Source organism: Camelus bactrianus, chromosome 2 (genome assembly GCF_048773025.1).
Source record: "Camelus bactrianus isolate YW-2024 breed Bactrian camel chromosome 2, ASM4877302v1, whole genome shotgun sequence".
Classification (NCBI taxonomy): domain Eukaryota; kingdom Metazoa; phylum Chordata; class Mammalia; order Artiodactyla; family Camelidae; genus Camelus; species Camelus bactrianus.
Genome location: NC_133540.1, coordinates 94940823 through 94962945, shown reverse-complemented (window position 1 = coordinate 94962945; position 22123 = coordinate 94940823). Strand labels below are relative to the sequence as shown.

The 22123-nt window shown below is 36.3% G+C and overlaps 1 protein-coding gene and 1 pseudogene across 18 annotated transcripts in view; both read left to right on the top strand.

The window, feature by feature from the left end:
* The window catches only part of MAPK10 (mitogen-activated protein kinase 10), a 441650-nt gene that overhangs the window by 142896 nt on the left and 276631 nt on the right, over window positions 1-22123 (top strand). The window lies entirely within an intron of this gene.
* Window positions 2250-2410, top strand: LOC123620010 (U2 spliceosomal RNA; annotated as a pseudogene).

Below are 22123 nucleotides of genomic sequence, written 5' to 3'. Positions count from 1 at the left end.
AATTATAAGATAAATAAGTTCTGGGGATCTAATGTACAGCATGGTGATTATAGCTAATAATACTGAATTATATACTTGAAAGCTGCTAAGAGAGTAGATCTTAAATATTCTCACCACAATAAAGGAATGGTAATTATGTGATGGGATGGAGGTGTTAGCTACACTATGGTAGTAATCATTTGCAATATATAAATGTATCAAACCAACACACTGTGCACCTTAAACTCACACCATTTTATATATCAATTATATATCAATAAAGCTGAATGAAAAAGCAAAGTGCAAAAGAGCAAAAAAAAAAAAAAAGTTTCCTTCTCACCAGCTTTTACCAGTAGAGAAGTATGATTATATTTCTAGCCTAACCAGGGGAAAGAAAAAGAAAAAGAAAAAGAAAAGAAAAGACATTAAATGTCTACCTCTCTGTAGGCTCAAATTTCTGCTGTATTTCTTCTGGCTTCTTGTGCTTTCCTGGCTGGCCTCTTGGCTGTGGGGGAAGAAAAGGAAAACTCCTTTTTTCAAGATGTAATTAGCACTTCCCCTGGCACTGGCTCCTGAATTTCTGCCAATTCATTCTCCATGAGTTTTCTGCTAGATCCTTGCTTCCACACCAAATGGATTCCCTTATCAACCAGCTCTGAAAGATAGGTGATAGAAGGAATGGTTGGACTAGATCTTCAAAAATGGCTTAATATGGAGACTATAGTTTTATAATGTCCCAAATCAGCAAACATGACAACTACACATGTTTTTGTTGGGACAGTAATAGCTACCTTCCACTGATTGCTGTAGGTCACGTACTATGAAATGCTTTATACAAAAACAACAACAAATGAGCATCAAATACAATGTGCCAGGATCATGCCAGACTCCTGAATAGGAGTTTCTTATTTAATCCATCTAAACCATTCTAGGAAGTACACAATATCACTATTCCTATTGTCTTTTTTAAAACCATTTTTTAAATTGAAGTGTAGTTAATTTACAATGTTGTGTTAGTTTCAGGTGTACAGCAAAGTGATTCAGTTTTATTCTTTTTCAGATTCTTTTCCATTATTGATTATTACAAGATATTGAACATGGTTCCCTGTGCTATATATTAGGTCATTGTTGTTTATCTGTTTTATATATAGTAGTTTGTATATGTTAAGCCCTAATTTATACCTTCTCCTCCCCATCCACTACTTTCCATAAGTTTGTTTTCTATATCTGTGAGTCTATTTCTGTTTTGTAAAAATGTTCATTTGTAAATTTTTTGATTCCACATATAAGTGATATCATATGATGTTTATCTTTTTCTGTCTGACTTACTTCATTTAATATGATAATCTCTAGATCCATCCATGTTGCTGCAAGTGGCATTATTTCATTCTTTTCTTATGGCTGAGTAACATTCCATTTTGTATATATATCACAACTTTTTTATCCAGTTATCCGTTGACAGACATTTAGGTTGTTTCCATGTCTTGGCTATTATAAATGGTTCTGCTATGAACATTGGGGTGTGTGTATCTTTTCAAATTAGAGTTTTCTCCACACTCTCTCTGCTTTATTGTTCAAGGTCATAGGGTTAGCAGTCTATTCATGGAGATTTAGCCCAGGTAGCCCGTCTCCAGTGCAGGGACCTTAAACTACTATACTGTTCTTACTGTCTGGCTACTGAGATAGAGTTTGAAACCAGGACTTTCAACATCTGGGGCATATATTGTACGTTCAAGATTCCTTCCAATGGTGTGAAACAAGATTTCTATGGATTTGCCCTTCTCTACTTACAGATTGTCTTGCTCTGAAATATTTTTGCTCCTTTTCTTTATAAGTGGGGCTGAACATGGTAGGATCAAACTGTCATAACTCAACTTTAAAACTGAACTTAAAAGATAATAAAAAGAGTTTTAAACAGTGATAAAATACTTTCTTTGTAATAAATAACAATAAGAAAGCATCACCTTTAATGAAAAAGAATATGAAAACGAATATATATATTTACATGCATGACTGGGACATTGTGCTGTACACCAGAAACTGACACATTGTAACTGACTGTACTTCAGTAGTAATTAAAAAAAAGTAAGCGGCTTCCAAGGAAACTGCAAGGCAGCTAATCCCACCACTAAATTTTTCTTTCAGAGAGCAATATCTGTTACATGCTGAGTAACATCTTATACAATTAGAAAGCTTATTGTAATTTTTAAATGTGAATTGATTCAAACAGATTTATTATAGAAATTAAGTCAACTGTTAACCATATCCTAATCTCTTCTCTGCCTTTTGGCTAAGATCAAGTGTAGTAACCGATAACCATATCCTGATTTGAGTACATTAATATGGGCTTTGGGATTCAAAGTTATTTTCTGTTGTGCTGTCATATCTTTGTGGTGACTTACACCCAGTAAATTAAACCTCTCCTCTACTTGAAAAAAGAAAGAAAAGAAAAAAAAAAGAAAGGAAGGAAAGAAAGAAAGAAAGAAAGAAAGAAAGAAAGAAAGAAAGAAAGAAAGAAAGAAAGAAAGAAAGAAAGAAAGAGAGAGAAAGGGAAGGAGGGGGGAGGGAGGGAGGAAATCATTATGATCCCTTGCTAATTTTTCCTGTACATTACTATAATAATGCTTTCAGGGCTTGAAAGATGTCTGCTCCCTCTTAATACGACATTTGTCATGAGAAACTGTACTAAACATGGATGTGGGAAAGAAATGCATTAGCGGAAGGGCACCATAAGAAACACTCAATAAAAAAGAAAAAAAAAATCAGTTAATAATGTCAGAGAAGAGGTGACCTTTTGTCAGAAACTTGTCTAACCCTAAGGCGTATCATTGAAATTTCTAACACAGTGACAAAATAATGATAGGTTAGCAGTAACTTTGCACATGATGTGATTGTGAGATGTGAGAAATATATGTTTGTATACGTGTGTATTATTTGTGTATTAGCAATACACACCACAAAAGAATTAGCTGCATCATGTTTTTCAGCGTTTTAGTTCCCCATACTTCTTTACATCTCATCTAAGTGCTTTTTTGGGTAGAAACTATAAAATTTAATACGTATTATGGAAAATTTTAAATAAATGTCTTTTAAAGGTATTATCAAGTTTCTGTTCTTTTCTAATATTGCTAAGCAGAATTAGCTGTTTCCTTCTGTGTCCTCATTGTACTAGTTCATGCCACCGGGACAGCATCTGTCAAAATATATTACAGCTCAGGAACCACCTCAAACTGTGAGGACATGAAGGCCAGAGCCTGGCTTGCTCACCTTACCCTCCCAGCACCCATTAGTGCACCTACTGCATGTTAGGTGCTCAGTACTGGACTTGTTGAATGAATGGACTGATAAAGCCGTATTGGGTGCAGGTTGCAGCTACAAGTGATTCTTGCCCTCGGACTACTCATGGTACAAAAGGGGAGATTGTATATTGCTTATTAATAATAAAGGACATTAATACTGGAAGTAAAAATGTGTGCTGAGTAAGAATCTTGACTTACATTTGAATTCAACCTTAAGAGAGGCAGAACTGTGCAGTGACTAGGGACATGGAATTCTGTAGGTGTTATTTGGGTTCAGTCTCAGCTCTGCTATTTGCTAACAGCCTGACTGAGCTTCCGTCTCCTCATCTTAAGGGCGGATATTGATAATAATACTATCTACCGCATACAGTTGTTATGAATTTAAATGAATTAGCTCTCTTAGAGTGGTGGAAACAGCATCTGGCATATAATAAATAGTCATAATTATCTTTGGATTTAAAAGAGTATTTAGAAGTAATACACAAGATCTTGGGACTTTTTTTTAAGGATTTAGAAGTAATACACTATGGGCATCTTTCTTGAAATAGCTTGTATAGAATACTTAGTGTTGCAGTAACATAGTGGATATTTACTGTCTCATTACTGTGAATGGGTGCATTTTGAGTTGTTTTCCAGAAGTGGTGGAAGATTTATGCGCCCTTTCATTTTGAAGAGCAAAGTTTCCCCACAGATTATGCAAAAGTGGACACAGATGTGTGGAGATATTGATTCCCCTCAATCACTGGGTTGTGCCTGAGGGTGGCCCAGAGTCCTTGGCTGTTGTCTCAGCTTGGCGCGACCTCATCCACTGTCCCAGAGCATCATGTGGGGATTGTTTTCTGTGTGAGCCAAGATCTGGTAAAGGTTAGGAAGCTCTGTCATAGTAACTCTGAATTTCACTTCACTTTTTAAAATAAATGGGATCCTACTCAAGATAGAAAATGTGCTAGAATGTCAAACAAATACAGTGTTTTCCCCTGGTATCCCTTTCCATAGATAATTGTGTTTCCTGAGTTTTTAGGTTCCCAAGTTTGCTTCATCTTCTGATTATCGTTTTTTTTTTTTTTGGCATTTATTTATTTATTTATTTATTTATTTATTTATTTATTTATTTATTTATTTATATTAAGTATAGCCAGTTTGCAATGTTGTATCCATTTCTGGTGTAAAGCATAAGGTTTCAGTCATACATATATATACATAAATTCGTTTTCATATTCGTTTTTTATTATAGGTTACTACAAGATATCCTTAAGCCTACTAAGTCATGGTTTCCCAGCTTGTAAAAATCATACACCACTGGGGGTCGGAGGGCATAGCTTAGTGGTAGAGCATGTGCTTGGCATGCACGAGGTCCTGGGTTCAATCCCCAGCACCTTTGTGAAGGGGAAAAAATTATACACCACTGTTAATTTAAAAATCCTTTTTAATATTATTTGAGATAAAAGCAAACATTTTAAAATGAAAAAAAAAAAAAAAACCAAAGGGTAAATAATTATTTTACTTTCAAACTATACATGTTTTTCTAATTTTGATATATCCCTTGGAGATATATCCTCTCTTTAAAAAATCACTAAATAAATGCTTTAGTTTTAAAATAGTGATAAACTAAGTAAGTATGAACAAATGACACATTATTGTTTGCTCAAAGAGAAATAATTTCAAGTATCACCAGTTCCTGTTTCTTTTAGTTTCTGATGTTCTCCTTTTTCACTAACATGTTTTAAGTGTTATGCTCTTAATGTTGCAATAATAGAGTGCAACTTTAATACCCGTTAAGAGGTCCTTCGCCTTATGTGAGTTAGTGAGACATAAAGAAGTTAAGAAAGATACTTAAGTTCACATAGAGAGTTACTATAGAACTTAAGTCATGTCTCTATTATTGTCCCTGGTGTCACGGAGAGCCTTCAGATTTGTTTTCATTTTCCATCATTCTGCTTTAAGAGTATGACCAAGACCCACAGATTTAATGATAGTGTCTCACAGAGATTAAGTAAAGAATACTTATCTTAGCATCACGACATAGATTGGTTCTTTGCAAAGAAGCTGAAAATATTCCTTGATTCCTTCAGAAAAAAGTTGTACTCAATGGAACAAAAGCTATTGCAGTATTTAAAATACTCAGCTGGTTAATGTTTGCCTGGTAGTAGTTCTGTTAGAAACATTGCTTTCTTTCTTTTTGATCATAAATATTACTGTTATAGCTAATCATAAATGGTTTTCTCAGCTTATGAAAGTTGTAGGATTGTCAAAATCAATTTACATAATCAAATTTATGATTCTATAATATATTCTTTTTCTTTTTATTTGTAAAGGTTAGTAAAGTATTTCTTTAAGAAAAAAAGCAAACTTGATATAAAAGAGGAACCTATAAGAAATAAAATAAGATGGCCAAAAATTTGAGTTGAATTTATTGAAATAAATAACCACAGGTTTATGTGGTAGGCATTTCAAATTATCTTGTTAAATTGTCTTAACTTTTAAATCAAAGCTATGCTTGAAGGAAAAAAGTTCCATTTATTTTAGTCTCTTGATAAAAGGTCAAAATATACCTACTTTTTATCAACACATTTGAACTTGATTTCTATTTAAAGAATTTTAAATACATATTGATAATCCTCATTAAAACTGGCAAGTGTGCTTTGCCTTGAAGTCAGCTTCTGCAAGAACTCATGTTCAAAGATGTAAGTCTAACTCCAAAGGCCTTGAATAGCAGACTACAAAAACTTAGGTTATACTTTCTGTGTACAGAAATCTTATATGTAGCTTGTCATGGAGCAAAAGTTCCTGAAAGTAATCTTTGTACTTCTCTCCATCTCCCCCAGTTTCACACTCACATTACCTGAAAACTGGGTTTGCCTCTTGGTGAGTGTTGAGCTAAGAGACATAGCCAAGTCAAAGATAGGAAGAAGGAAGGATTTTAGTACTTGCAACAAATAAGGAGAACAGGGGGATTTTTCCCAAAGCAGTGTCTCTCAAACCGCTACTTGAGGGAAGTTTTAAGCTAAAGATGCATGCATATTTAGGAGAATTCAGCATAGAACTGGGGCAAAAGTCATTGTAGGTTGACAGAGCCCATGTCCTGGTTGACTGGAGCCATGAAGGCCAGCAGGGGCCAGCATTATCCATTCTCCGGCTTCAGCTAGTTAGGTGGTTGTGTGCTCAAGGGGGTTTGAATCCTGTAAAACAGCTCAGGAACGTGCATCAGGCTAATCTTCACCTTTGAAACAGAACTGGGAGTCTTAACAACTGATTTTTTTGTGTGTCTGATATGGTTAAGAAATTTCCTGGCTTGGTAATAGCTGTATGTTCTTGAACATTCTGTTTTTCTTTTAAAATCATTACCTACTGAGACTTGTTCTTCTGCATGGACAAGCATTGTGGCCAGGCTTAGATCACAAAATGGCTTAGCCCTAAAATGGCTTCTCTTATGTCAAGAAATCTACGTCTGGTTCTTCGTCTCTGGGGACCCCCTATTCTATCTGCCTATAATAATAACTGCTAGAAACCTTTCCTGTCCTTCTAAAAAAATCCCCTCCCCAACCCGTTGTCAGTGTCCACTTCTTCTTCACCCCTCTCCTCTTCTGAGCCAAACTGTGGTCCTTCCTGCTGCTCCAAGTCCCCTCAGAGAATTTGTTCATTCATTCAGCAGGCATTTATTGAGCACCTACTGTGTATCTGACATCATCCTTAGTAGTGGGAATGGAGTGGAGAATTATAATCCCCATTTTATCTGTTAAACATTTTTTCTTTTTCCAGATTACAAAAGATCCAACTCAAACTGCCTTATCAGGTAGATAGATAGATAGATAGATAAATAAATAAATAGACTTAATGGTTTATGAACAGACATGACTCAATTCAGAACTCAAAAGACATCCTCCAAATCCACTCTTCTACTCTGCTTCCTCTAAGAGTGTCTCCATTTTCACGTTCTGCTATCCATCTTTGCAAAGCTTCAGTCTCACAGCATGGTGATAGGCATTCCAGCATAAGAGATACTTCATTTCCCTGATGCTGCAAAGAAAATTTTGGAATTGAGCTTATTGGTCCTGATTGGCCTATTTTGTTTCTGGTTCCCACTCTAGAAATCACCAGTGTGGCCAAGGGCTGGAATGTGCTGCCTGGCTCAGCCTATGGTTGCTCTGTTCCTGGATCCCAGAGGTAGAGTTAGTTTTACTTGAAGCAGTTGGGCTGAGAATGTGAAAGGGATGGTTGCCCTGGAAGGAAATGAGTGTGAATGCATTCAGGGTGGTCAAAAGACAACAGTCCATGCCACTGGTCTAATTGCTTTCCCCCAGAGGACCCGATCTCCCCTCCCCATGTTAATAGACAATATCATCTATCTTGTTGCATATAAATTTTTTGCTTCATCCAATCTAATTTCACATACAATGCAGGAATTTCTTCTCCTATACCCCCAAGAAATTCAAACCTTCATTTGAGGATCACCAGAGAGAGAGTTCACTGCCTGGGGAGGTAGCCTGACTCTCTAAGCCATAGGATTGGACCTCTGTCATTTTCTACTCCACACTTGGCTGGATGTGGAGTTACAAAAAAAGCTGTCAATCTTAGAGTAGATAGTTCTATTATTCTTCAATCATAATATAGTTGAAAAACTTGCATGTAGACATATGCATGGTATTACTGAAAATTGAACTATTCTAGCTAATATGAACAGATGATAGAAGTCTAAATTGTTTCCATTTGCTCTCATCTTAAAGGATAATTATTCAAGCAGAACTTTTTATTACAATTAGAGTGGTGATCTATGATAATATTTATAGAGTCTTGCATTCTGATGACATGCAAGTTTGAGAAATTCAAATATTATTTTATGTGCTTAAGGAAGAAGCCATTAAATATACAAATAGGCTTGAATGTAAATTATGCAACTCTAGTTCCATCTTCTTCAATTTCATAACTGGTTTGTGTATAGGCTTTCACACCTGAAAATAAGGCCAAATGTGGAGGAAAAAGGGCCTTTACTAAACAATATTCTAGTATTTTCAGAAAAGTTGCACTGGTAACACAAAAAGATAAAATAATGAAACCTCTCAGATAGAAATTGTGTGGCGCATACTCTAAGAGCCGGTCTCTCAAAGAGACAAGCGTGGGAAGATACCAAGGGTGATATCTACACGGACAGAGACTGGTAACTTTATTTTCTGGCCCTAAGTGTTTTGAAAGGCACTAAATGTCAGACGGCTTGGGAGGAGCTATAAAGGTCTTAACACACAAACCACGCCTGCTGTTTATGTATATTTGCATAACAAAGCTAAAGTAGCAGAATCACTAGTTCCAGACAGAACCAAGATTTCCCTAGGGTTACACAGAAGTCAAAGGTGGAGTCAGAGGACTAGGTCCATGGATAACCCCATAGGAAACATTGTTTAAACTCGTCTTCACTCTGGAGGAAATTTATGTAAGGGCAGAGATGAGGCTTTTATCTGTTCATTCCTAATGCAGCTTCCTAAAGAGTAGCTCACAGCAGCTGATGGTTGGAGAGAAGAAGCCTGTGAGAGATATAGCCCTGCTTCCCTTACATCAGGCTCCCAAGGATATAAATATATATATATTTGTAGGATGTATATATATAAATATATATATATTTGTAGGATGTCAGTTAAACCATTCATCACTTGTACTTTGTTTTTCTGAATAAGAACCAGTTGCATAAAGCAGGTATACAAAGGGTTTTTTTCTCTCATAACAAGGGGTACCACTGTTTAAAAAATGCCTTCAACTTCAACACCAGTCTAGGCATTTTATCTAGATGACAAAAGCTAATATTTGGAAATTCAGCCAGGAAAAATTTTAATATCTGAAAATTAATAGCACAGACATTATTAACTCAGATTTAATATTTTTGGTCACATTAGGTTGTAAAGAAATGTTGTAAAAGCTTAATTTTATTCTTTTTTTTTAAGTTTCTTTTTGTCATCAACCTAATCATCACCTTCTGTCCTTTGGAAAGTTTTTAAACAAAATTCAAGTGAGACTTCAGGCAGATGCTAAGTAAGAGGAAAATAATAGGCATCTTGACTTAGGTGTAAACTTCTGATAGTAGCATTTAGTCACAGTGAACTGTGACTTGGTCAAGACTGTACTCTTGGTCGAGACCTTTTTTCCTTTTACTCCTCTTAAAAGATTTTACATTTCTTTTTTCTCCCATCAGGATATAACAGATTTAACATTTAAGTTTTGTTCTAGGCATGATGAGACAATAGATTAGTGATTCTCAGTGGGAGAAGATAAGCCACACTTCCCCAGGAGAAGTTTTGGAAATTTGGGATGTTTTTTGTCTTTTTTGGGTGTTGCAATGATTGGAGGAGGGTCCAACTGGCCTTTAACTGGCTGGGAAGGAGGCTAGATCTTTGGCGGTGTGTGGGACAGCCTACACAGTGAAGAACTGTCCTGTCTCTGTGCTGCTTTCGAATATCTCACAAGTGACAAGTCTTTATATTTTGTCATGATTTTCATATATACTGAATTTTCTAGGAATGCAATTACTGTATAGGTAGAGGAAAGATTTTATACAATCTTTTTATGTTTTCAGAGTTCCTAGGGGTTGGTAAGGAATTCAAAATATGTTACTGAAGGCAGTATTGCTTGTAGAATTTGAATTGCTAAAATGGATCATTCTGCCTTAATAGCTGTTGAATCCATGTTGAAAGGACCTTTCTCTCTCATCTATCCAACTCTGAATATATTTATTTATCCCTTATTTTAAAATGACAAATACAGAGAAGAAATGCTGACAATATTCATTTGAATATTGTCTTTTCTAAAATCCAAGTTTACTCATTACAAGTGAGGGCAAACACCTGGCTTCTTCTTTTTCTTTTCTAATGGAGCCATGCCTGAACATTTAAATACTGAAATGTATATTATTTTACTATATGTATACATAAAATATTATTTCTATTTTATTTCACAGTTGATGCATTGTATTGATTCTTTGAAATTGTATAAATAGGTAGGTTTAATTATTTATAAATTTCACTCCATGGTAGTAAAGGAGGGTGACAAAAAGATTTATTATTAAATATGTGTATTAAGTTGGATGGGATTGAAAACTACTGCAATAGATCTGCCTATCAAAGTAATAAGCCAAAAAATGCATAATTTTCAAAGAAAAAAAGATTTTCAATACTTTTTGACACCTTAGTCATTGCAAGAATTAAAAGGAGTCAAAATGTGGAAAGGGGAGAGAGAATTTGTTAAAAAAAAAAAAAAAAAAGGATGTCTTTGAAGAGGACTACAGCTTTTAGGTCCCCACTCTCCTTCCCCAGGTGACTTGGGCAGGATGCTACCCTCCACTTTGGGTCCAGGATAAGAAGCTTCCATGAGACCACTTAGAATGCTTGAAACACGTTCCCTACAGTTGGAAACATATATCCTTCCTGACATCTGAGAACATGAGAGGAGCTGGAGGGGGCTGTCGGAAGGACAGAAGTTCTGTGTTTTGGCTGATTTGCGTTTTCAGAGTTTGTGAAGTTAATGGATGCATGCCTAGATATGGGCCCACGAGGGAGAGAGAGCCAACACAGTGCCTTTTCACATTCCACCTTAGCCTAGGGGATCACTGAGGAGGACACAGGATTCCAGCAGGTGAGGGTCTGTGTGGAGTGGTTCCGTATCTAAGGGCTAGGGGGAGGGTGGGGGATTGTGAGCCAAAAGCAATGGATTTGTACCTGTCAAAGAAGCTCCATAGAACCCCCAACTGTGCCAAGAAGAGAATGAGTTAGCCTTTAAGAACTGGCAGGCCCAGAGTGTTAGCTGCCCAGCAAGGCAGGTAATGTCCTAACTCCTGTATTTCATCTCCCTCTTCTTCTAATCTGGGGCTTGAGATTGAGGGAGGAAGTGAGTTGGAACAGAGGACAAAAGCCAACCCATACTCCTTCCCTAAGAACAGTGACAGTTAGCTATAGGTCTCTGCTGGGGAGGAGGAAGAGACCTCTCTCCTTGGAGTGAAGACTCAAGCGTTGATGACCATGGGATTGGACCTTCTAATTCTGAACTGAGACTTCTCATTTAATTAAAAGGGGCTGTATGGACCAACGGTTATGTAGGAGTGAATCAATAAGCAATGAGAACTAATTGAGATGTGGATTTCACCGAGGTGCAGAGGAAAAACTCCACCCCACTGCACAAATTTTAAGGGGATTCTCAGGGCAAAAAATGTTTGTTACCTTCCCCAAAAGCTGTGTAATACATTAGGCAAAATCATGCTCCAGGTATAGCTCTTCCATTTACCCTTATTCTTCTCCTACTCACCTGCTGCCATTACCTCCTCTCTGATGATGTCCTTGTACTTGTCATTTACACTGCACCTGGGTGAAATTGTCCCAGCACGTCTGTGCTTTCAGTCTCAGTAACGATAAAAGAAAAGACCCGCCTCATGCTGAAGGATTTTTAGTCTCCTTTTCAGGAAGTAGAAGAGCTGTTTGAAAATGGACTTATTCCATCAATATATAGGCAAGACTGTAATGATAAAAAATTATATTCTGTTGTAAAGAAGCAACACAGTCCTGTGTGTCCCCTCTATTCTCAGTACTTTACTACAGCACTACTTCACTTCTGACGCCAGACGTGTGGGTTTTCCACACATCAAGCAATTCCGTGACACCAGCTGGGTGTCCTACAACTTAACACAATTCCGACACCGTCTGTCTGGAGGTAGCATCAGATCTCAGGGTTGAGGGCTCAGTCCTGCAAGGCTGCCCCCCTTCCACCATCTTCGCAACACTCATTCTTCAGACATCACTCCCGATATAGGTTGTTACCCCTGCTTCTGACCTACTAAGTATAAACTGAAGGTTCCCACAACCTCTTCCTGGGGTTCAATTAATTTTCTTAGAGCAGCTCACAGAACTCAGGAAAAAGAGTTTACTTACTAGATTACAGTTCAGTATAAAAGGATATAATTAAGGAACAGCCAGATGGAAGAGATGCATAGGACAAGGTAGGGGGGAAGCGGCACGGAACTTGCACATCCTCCCTGGGCACACCGCTCTCCCTGCACCTCCATGTTTTCACCAACCTGAAAGCTCCCAGAACTCTGTCCTTTTGTTTTTTTAGGAGGTTCCATTACTTAGGTGTAGTTGGTTAAATCAATAGCTATTGGTGACTTAACTCAATCTCCAGCCCCTCTCCCCTAGCAGGAGGTAGGGGAGCTTGGGGTGGGGCTGAAAGTTTCAACTCTCCAATCAAGTTTGTTTCCCCAGGCACCTTTCAACAGGAAGAACTTGTTTGCTTGGTTAAGCCTGGGAAATCTAGGGTTATATTTTCAGAGTGCCTTCTGGTCTCTTCTTATAATACTTTCAGATTTTCTTGTTTGTTTCACTGTTGTTATATATCTGTTAGCCAGAACCTTAAATGCTTCTATGCAGCCACTGTCTTATTAGATGCTTCAAAGAGAAAACAAAAAGAAATCATACGATTCATTATCAAACCAAAAACCGCATACCTACAAACAGAACAATTAAGGTGCATCAATAACAGTGGTGAAGATCTGGACAATTCTTGATGGTTTCTTCTGCAACTTTGGCTGAGGGAGGAATGAAAGGCAGCTTTAAAAATAATAATTCCCACACTTCTAGTAAAAGACTAGTTGTTTTTTAGCCATGGTAACAAGAAACCACCAGAACTGCTTTTAAGCCTGTTAATCAATCAATGGCAACTCACCTGAGTGAATATACTTCTACAGCCCAACCAACCAGTTACAGCTCCTCACTTCTGGAAGTCAGCCAGACTCACTCCAATGAACATGTTTTGAAGATGAAACTGTTACCAACAGTGTGACCTAAGCAGCCGTGCTTCCGCAGTTAATGTCAACCCACTTCTGCCAGTCCCTGAACTCCATGCTTCCTGAACGTCCGTGCAGTATCCGTCATCTGTTCTGCTTGGGGACCTTGTGCGTAGGCAGCATAGCTCTCCCTAAGCAATAAATTTAGCTTTGAGGTGTTATTTCAGATTCTGCATAGTGGAATCATCCTTTCTCTCACTGTCGTTATCACCTGAATCTCATCTGCACTGAGATGCCAAATAGCATAGCGGTTATGAACCTGGACTCTAGGCTGATTCTGCTTCACTGTGGCTGTGTGATCTTGAGCAATTTGCCCCAGTTTTTTTCATTTGTAAAATCAGGAGAATTAATAGCATCTACCTGACAGCGTTAAATTAAATATATGAACCACCATAAGTGCTTTTTAGATATTAGCTACTACTACTATTTCTTGCTTTTATAAATACCTGGCATAAGTTCAAAGTTAAAAGGAAGTGAAGAGTTTCACTATTTCTTTACAATTCAAGGCTTTGCTTGCACTTTCAGCATTAATATTTTAAAAGTATAACCTTAATACTTTTAAAACTTGGACGAGTTGTGCCTATGTGTGTGCATGCTGCATACGTACATACATACATGTATCTCTGTCAATTTGAAACTATTCCCATTGTTTGAGGAATAGCTTGTCTTCAGACTACATTCACAGCAGGAACAAATATCTATTTAATATAGTGCATACTAATGACACTGTAGTATTATTAATAAACAGTTGGATGTTTGTTACTAAGAACTAGCATACTGAGTTCTGTATTTTAATTTTTGCACTAAGCTTATTACATGTATTACGTCATTTTATTCATTCATTATTTCATTTAACAAGAATTTATTATGTGTCTACTTTGTGCCAGGCAGTGTTCTTGGGGCTAGAAATGAAATGATGAGCTGTTGTGTTGAATGCATTTCATTCATCTGTATTTCTTTTTGAAAATAGAAATGTCATGGAGATAATTTGTATTATTTATTGCTATTTATCTTTATGTGTATTTACGTTTTTTACTTACACAAGGAAAAATGATTTGAATGTTGTTTTGTTACAAGAATTCTATTGCCGCCAATGAATTGACTTGTTATTCAGTAACATTGGAAATGCAAAGAAAGCTGGGCACGTTTTTGTGACATCAAGCTTGTGGTCAGGATTTCCAGGGGCAGCAAGTCACAAATACTGTTTCTTGCTCTTTTAATTCAAGTTCCCCATAAAGACTAGTAAGTAAAAGTCATCTCATATATCTTTTGGCAAATAACTGAACTGAATCTTTGATAATCTTCTTGATTCTTCTTGTGTTCACTTTTTAATTTGTACTACTTGGTGTTAATATTTGTTAGTTATTAATTTTTGAGTTATGCAGAAAAGTTAATACTCATGTACATTTTTATATCCTTAGTAATAGCTATAATATGTATACACATTAACTGACAAAAATAAATAGCATACAACGCCATGTGATAACTGTGGCATGTTTTATGTAAACCATATGTGTAATTGACAAACACATACCTTTTTTTCTGAAATAGTTCAGATAAGTTACAAGTTACAGTATACATCGTGGCTCTTTAGGTGGATTTTCTAACATGGTTACAGTGCAGTTATTACCTTCACAAATTTACATTGATAATCTACCATTTGTTTAGTAGTTTTATTATTTTTTAATTTTAAACTTTTTTTCTGCATATGTGTGTGTATATATTTAAAATAACTTTTAAAGAGGCAAATTTCTCACTGTGTTAAGTAACTGCCTTAAACATTAGTTATTCTCAAATAATACACTGGATTTCATGTAAATAATAATCAGCTAGATCCAGTTAAAAACACAGATAACTGATATTAGGATAGAGTCTAAAACATAATTTAGAAAAATACAAATTGGAGAATGTCAACATGAATTTTGTAGCTGCGTTTTTTTTTCTTTTTACTTTTCTTCTGTTGCATGAGGAGAGTGAAAATAATAGCTTGCAAACAAGGTGACCAAGGTGCTCCCTTCGCTTGGTTGAATAATGTGCGGAGATTGGACAGAACACTGTGGCAGAGGCAGGCTCAGGGGTTCCAAGACAAGTGCTCAGCGACTCGCCCTAGTCCAAACCTCAACCTCAAGAACAAATATCAGGAAAGGTTTTTTATAAATAAGATTCTGAGTGAATTGATAAAATTAAATATTGTGTGATTTGGTAAAGGCTTGCACCTAAATCATTGTTTATTGTGAAAGGCAGGCCTAATTTAGTGTTTCAAGTTTGATACACGTCTGTTTGAGTACATTTTGGTAATAATACCCCAAAGTAGGAAATCATTGGTAAAATTTAGTAGAATCAGGCTGGTAGAAATGCAATTTAGTTCTTTGTTTAAGCTTGAGGGACAGCCTCCCTGACTAAGGCCATTACTGCTGCCCCCCAAAGTACAGCCAAACAAGTGCAACTCGACCAGTGCCCTGCTTGCCTCTCCCCACCCTAGCTCCAGTCATAGAATTTATAATAAAATACACTGCAGCTATATGCAAATCCGATTGGGCTATTTCTCCAGAACTTGTCTTCTCCATAGGCCCCTGTTCTAAGCCATTTTCTCCTGTATCCCTGGTTTTTATCCTATTGGCTTCATTCCTAGATTTTTTCTTTCTGTACCTCTTTTTAATTAAATAGTCTTTTTAGACCGCCCTCTTCTCTCCTCTATTGAAGTCTTGTGTCGAGTGATGTTCCACATCCATCCCAGTCTGCTAGCCTTATAGGATCTCCCAGGATGTCCTGGGAGATAGCTCAGTATGTATCTTCCTATACCCTAATAGGATACATGAGCCCAACCTAGATCTCAGAGCCCCAGACCATTCTGTTATCTTATCTGAAAAGTGGGCTTTCAATAGCCAACACTTAAATCTTCATGTTTCAACCTGTAATACACTAGTTCTTCTTGTTGGCAGAGAACTTAAATTGCAGAATCAACCTTTTGTGGTAATCTCTACGGCCAATCAACAAATATTTGGTAACCAGCTATAAGTCAGATATAATGCTAGGTATAGGGTTTCAAGAGGGCCAGTAAATAAGACCTTTTCCCTCCCTGCCTGGATTCTGAATAAGTTAAGAAAAAAAAAAAATAGCACGGCAGATGGAAGCAAAATATCGCCTCTGTTTCTCATAGAGCAAGACTGAAGACAGATTCATGAGAACACCAAGTGGGCTGATCAACTGAATCTTAGAATTAGAAATAGCTACCCATATTGGTCCCTGCAGTGCTATACCAGGATAGAACTTTCCTGCACAGGGACTTCGGTCCCAGAGGTGAAGTGAAAAACATCCTCTTGCAGGCAAGGAGCTCCCAAGACAGCGAATGGTATAACTGAGCATGCCCAGGTGTTCTTCCCAATTTTCGTTTCTCTTACACAAAGGGTGTGTAAAGGGACAGGGAGATGCTGAGGGAAATATATCTCCATGTCAACCAGGAGTGGGTTAATGGGATTTCCTTCTGATTGAATGTGCTATGGATACAGTTCACAGACATGGTCTCTCCCCTCACAGAGCTTATAAGCCAGTGGGGGAAAGTAGATATTAACATATAATTACAAATGATGAAATGGGATGCACGTCTTTTGTACTTTCAGGGGGCAGAACTTGAGTGATGAGTTGGATGTTTTAAAAATATTTTTTCTGCTGCCAGTCCTTTTGTCTGTCTCCACCTGGATGAATACTGTGATCCTAGGCTTTCATTTTTGTGCTTTAGTCTAAATGTCCTATTGCTATTCATAGTCTTTCTTTACATCAGACATAATATAATAAATTATTTAATTTTACTAAGTTAAAACCACTTTCCAGTCAGTCTGGTTACACCCAGATAATGTTCATGGAGTATTGGGTGTTCCAAAATCTTCAGTTTTATATTCATAGACAGTCTCTTAATTTACCCCTCTCAGGAGCTAGTCATATTCATTGCATGTGGATTTTTACAAGTTTAAATCTCAGGTTTGTTTCCTTACTTAAAAATTCTTGGGCAGCAATTCATGGAAACCAAATAAATTTTTAGAAATTACCACTTTTTATCAGTTCATATTAAAGATATGTGATTAATTTATAAAGGAACAGTGATTAAATAGTTCATAGTATAAAGAAAAGGGAAGGCATATAGGAAATACTATCAAAGCAATGAGACGAGAGAAATAACACTGCTGAAGTCAAACACAGGATTTTTTTTTTTTTTTTGAAATTTCACTAAGTGTGATGAAACCTTTTGGAAAGCTTGTGCCATTTCTGGTGCCGAGTTTTACTGCATTAGATTGTAAATGGATAGACTAATAATGGTTGTTAGATTGGTAACAATAATTAACAGTGATTGGTAGATTAAAATGGTTAAATAGCAAACAGAAATTTGCCAGTTGTTTCCACAGTGACTAGTCAGCAGCTTGGCAATATTTCTATTCATTAATTACAGAAATGTTTATTTTATGTTACATTAAAACTTATTTTTATCTACAAAACAGAGCAGACTCACAGACATAGAAAATAAACTTACGGTTACTGGGGTTGGGGGAAGTGGGTGGGAAGGGATAAATTGGGAGTTCTAGGTTTGCAGATACTAACTACTATATATAAAATAGGTAAACAACAAGTTCATACTGTAAAGCACAGGGAACTATATTCAATATCTTGTAGTAACCTATAATGAAAGAGAATATGAAAAGGAATATATGTATGTATATGTATGACTGAAACATTAGTACTGTACATGAGAAATTGACACAGCATTCTAAACTGACTATACTTTAGTAAAAAACCTTATATTTATCTAAAATTGAGAAAGATAAGTAGTAAAATGTATGAAGATCAAAATATGAACAATTTATTTTTTTATTGTGATATAGATTTACAATATTATGTAAGTTTTAGGTATATAACATAGTGATTCACAATTTTTTAAAGTTATACTTCATTTATAGTTATTATAACATACTGGATATATTCCCTGTGCTGTACAAATATGTCCTTGTAGCTCATTTATTTTATATGTGGTAGTTTGTACCTCTTAATCCTTACTCAGGTCTATGCCTCCTCTCCCTGCTTCCCTCTTCCCACTGATAACCAGTAGTTTGTTCTCTATATATATGTGAGTCTGTTTATTTTTTGTTATATTCACTAGTTTGTTTTATTTTTTAGAGTCCACACATAAGTGATATACAGTATTTGTCTTTCTCTGTCTGACTTATTTCTCTTAGCATAATGTCCTCCAAGTCACTCTATGTTGTTGCAAATGGTGAACGATTTTGTTTTTATGTACTTTTAAAAATTCCAAATAAATTCTACCATGCCAATGCCCATGCTATTTCCAAGAACATTACGTGCATAAGAAAACAATTTAGATGTAATTATTTAGAAATCTGTTTTTTTCCTTCTCTTTAGTTTAGGTGGGAGTTGTTAAAACTTTAGTTGTTTTCTTTTGGGACAGGTGTGCATGATATAATTTTTGCTCTATCAAAACTTTGCAAATGAGTTGTCAGGATTTGTATGAAACATTTATAAATAAAAAGTCAGCACTTACTGTTATCCTGTAATCCAGTCCTATAGTCAGTAAATTTGTCATCTCCACATTCAGAATACATTCTGGATATGAAAAGGAATATATTTATAGATATATTATAAGTGAATCACTATGCTTTACATCAGAAATTAACACAACATTGTAAATCAACTATACTGCAATGAAAAACATTACATTCTGAATCCAGCCACTTATCTTCTTACCTGCCCCTACCATCCTCATCCAACCCACTGTCATCTCTTGCGTCAACTAATAGCATCCTGATTTGTTCCTTTGCCTCTGCTTTTCCTACCTAGACTCTGGTCTCCACATGCTTCTTGCTTCCAGAGTGGTTCCTGGTGTGAATCAGGCCCTGCTACACCCCGGCTTCCAGTTCTCCGTGGCTCCCCATTACACAGTACAGTTTGAAGTCCCTGCCATGTGCTCCTGGTACCTCTCTGGCCTCTTTTACTACCCTTCTCCCTTTCCTTCCTGGCTTTCTTGCTGTTTTTTGAATATACCAAGCCCTGTTCTGTCTTAGGATTCTTGCACTTGTTATTCTTTCTGCCTTGAATACACAAACTTCTCTGCTTAAATGTGTGTCTACTCTGTCCCTGCAATTGTAATGTAGCCTTAATGTAGCAGGAGCTTCAGCTATTTTCCAGCTCCTGGTAGGTATATAGCACCTGGTACATAGGAGGCACTCAGTAAAAATTGTTAAATGAATGAACAGGCCGATGACAAAATCAAAGCTAACATTTTGTATTTTAGAGATGGCCCAGATAAAAGACAGTAATGATGATGCATAAGGGGAGCTGTCATGTTTCTCCAATGCTTGTAATATTTAAGTGGACTGTAGGAAGTAGTGACTACTAAATAGTCCATGAAGCCTTGGGATAGAATGATGAAAGCAATGATACTTTTTAGATTGTTGGGAAATGAGAGCAAAGAGATGTGAGGATTAAAAATTAATCAAAGAAGATAAACTAGGCCATTTAATCCTTTTCAGTTATTATGCACTCTAGCCACACATATTTGCTCTTTTGCCCTTCAGCTATGTAGAAGGTACATTATGTCATCTCTAGTCATGGCTTCTCTTTTTAAAAATTATTTGTATTCTTGGCACTTCACCCAACTCTTTGTAATGATATTTAATTTTTTTGAAAGTAAGTTTTCTGCATCTTCTACTTATCTTAAATCTATAGAAGCGAATATTCATTACTTCATCCTCTATCAGAAAACGAGCACAATTTTGTGGTTTTGAAGTCATGTCTGGATGTTTTTGTTTATTTGTGGTTAATATTTCATCTTGGATTGACATAAAAGTGTAACAGCTTATTTTTATTTTACTGGATCCCACTTAAATCAGATTCTTCATGAAATTAATAAATGTTTCCTTTTCAACATTAGGATACTCCATGGAAAAAATGTAAAAATAAAAACCAGGAAGGGAATTGAGTTTATGAATGATTTATCTACCTGCCTATCAGATGCTGAGTGGAAAAGGAGGGCCTGAAGGGTTAATGAGAGAATAGGTGATAGGTTCTACTCTGGCCTGGGGAAGGCTTGCTCAGACAGCAGGGAGCTGCTGACAGCCACTGTTGCCTGGGTCACATAGCTCAGGGGCACCACTTGCTGGCTGTGTGGCCTGGAGTAAACACTCAATACCTCCTAAGGGAGCAGTTTATTGGAGGGAGCTTGGACTCTTCCAGTCTTGTGCCCAAAGGGAAGGAAAATAAAAGAACAAGTCCTCTTAGAAAGGAAGCCTAATGTATGCCTGAGACTACTTTATTATTTGTATTGACTTTACACTATATGAGTATCTTCTAAACATTTAAAATGTCTTAACTTGGGGGATGGGGAGGGTATAGCTCAAGTGGTAGAACGCATGTTTAACATACACGAGGTCCTAGGTTCAATCCCCAGTACCTCCTCTGAAAATAAGTAAGTAAATTTAATTACCTCCCCTCCCCCCCAAAATAAATAAATAAAAATTAAAAATTTCTGAACTCGATTTAATTCTTATAACAATTTTATGGTGTATGTAGTATCATTATCCTTATTTTACTGATGAGAAAACTAAAGCACAGCGAGTCTAAGCAGTTTACTCAAGGTCACACAGTGAGTAAGAACTAGAAGAAGCAGGGATTTGAACCCAGGCAGCCTGTCTCTGGACTCATACACTTAACACTGTTCTTCGCTGCTTCTCACACGGACCTGAAACTGTGTTTCCCTAACATTAACGAGCGGCAGAATTATCATGACAGGAATTCAGTAAATGACAGGTCACTGTCAGGTGAAATTTATGCCTGTCTGTTGGTAATGATAATCCAAGGACTTTGTACTGCTATAGTTGTGACTTTTTTTTGTATTTTGAGTGATCTTATTAATTTATATAGTTCTTTTTTGCCTTTTAATGCATTTATTTTTGTGGTAAAATACACATAACATAAAAGTTACCATTTTAACCATTTTAAGGTAAAGTTCTTAAGTATATTCACATTGCTGTGCAACTAATTTCCAGAACTTTTTCATCTTGCAAAACGGAAACTCTGTTATCTTTTGAACAACTTCCCACTACCCTCTTCTCTAGGTAGTGGCATCCACCATTGTACTTTCTATCTCTGCCAATGTGATTAATCTAGGTACTGCATATAAATGGAATCGTATCGTATTTGCCCTTTTGTGACTGGCTTATTTCACTTAGCATAATGTCCTCAAGGCTCATCCATGTTGTAGCATGTGTCAGAATTTCCTTCCCTTGCAAGGCTGAAGTGTATTTACACATATATATGTCATATTTTGTTTATCCGTTGATTGGTTGATGGACATGTGGGTTCCTTCCATCTTTTATCTGTTGTGAATAATGCTACTATGAATATGGGTATACAAATGAGCTTATTTATTTTAAACATTATTCATTTTATTAATTGGATTAGTTTGCCCAAAATTGCTTTTTATTTCTGCCTTTTTAACTTTTCTCTTTAAAATTTTTTTCTGTAGTCCAAATTACATTTGTTACAGAAACTTTTGCATTACTTTTGGTGAATTATTATTATTATTACTATTAATTTACCTGTTTTTAGCCTGTTCCATTAGTTTAACTTAGTTTCATATACAAAATAAGGACATTCTACCAGATAAGAGATTTTCACAGTGTTTTTGATGAACATAAGAGTTGTGTGAATATCTGAGTCATAGTTTATTTCTTGACTGTATTTTAAATGTATTTTATTTGTTTAACAATAAGAACACTCAAATGTGATCCAAAACAAACTTAACATAACAAATGTCACCAGTATATTAACATATGCTGTCAAGTTAGCACACTCATTCATAATTCAGTTATTCATCATATGTTTATTGAGCTCCAGTTTTATGCCAGCCACTGTGCTGGTGGTAGGTGAATTAGCAGTCACGGTCCATAGGCTCAAAAGGTTTTCAGTCCACAGGTGAGACAGATATTAAAAATAAACAGACACAGAAAATACATAATTGCAAACTGTG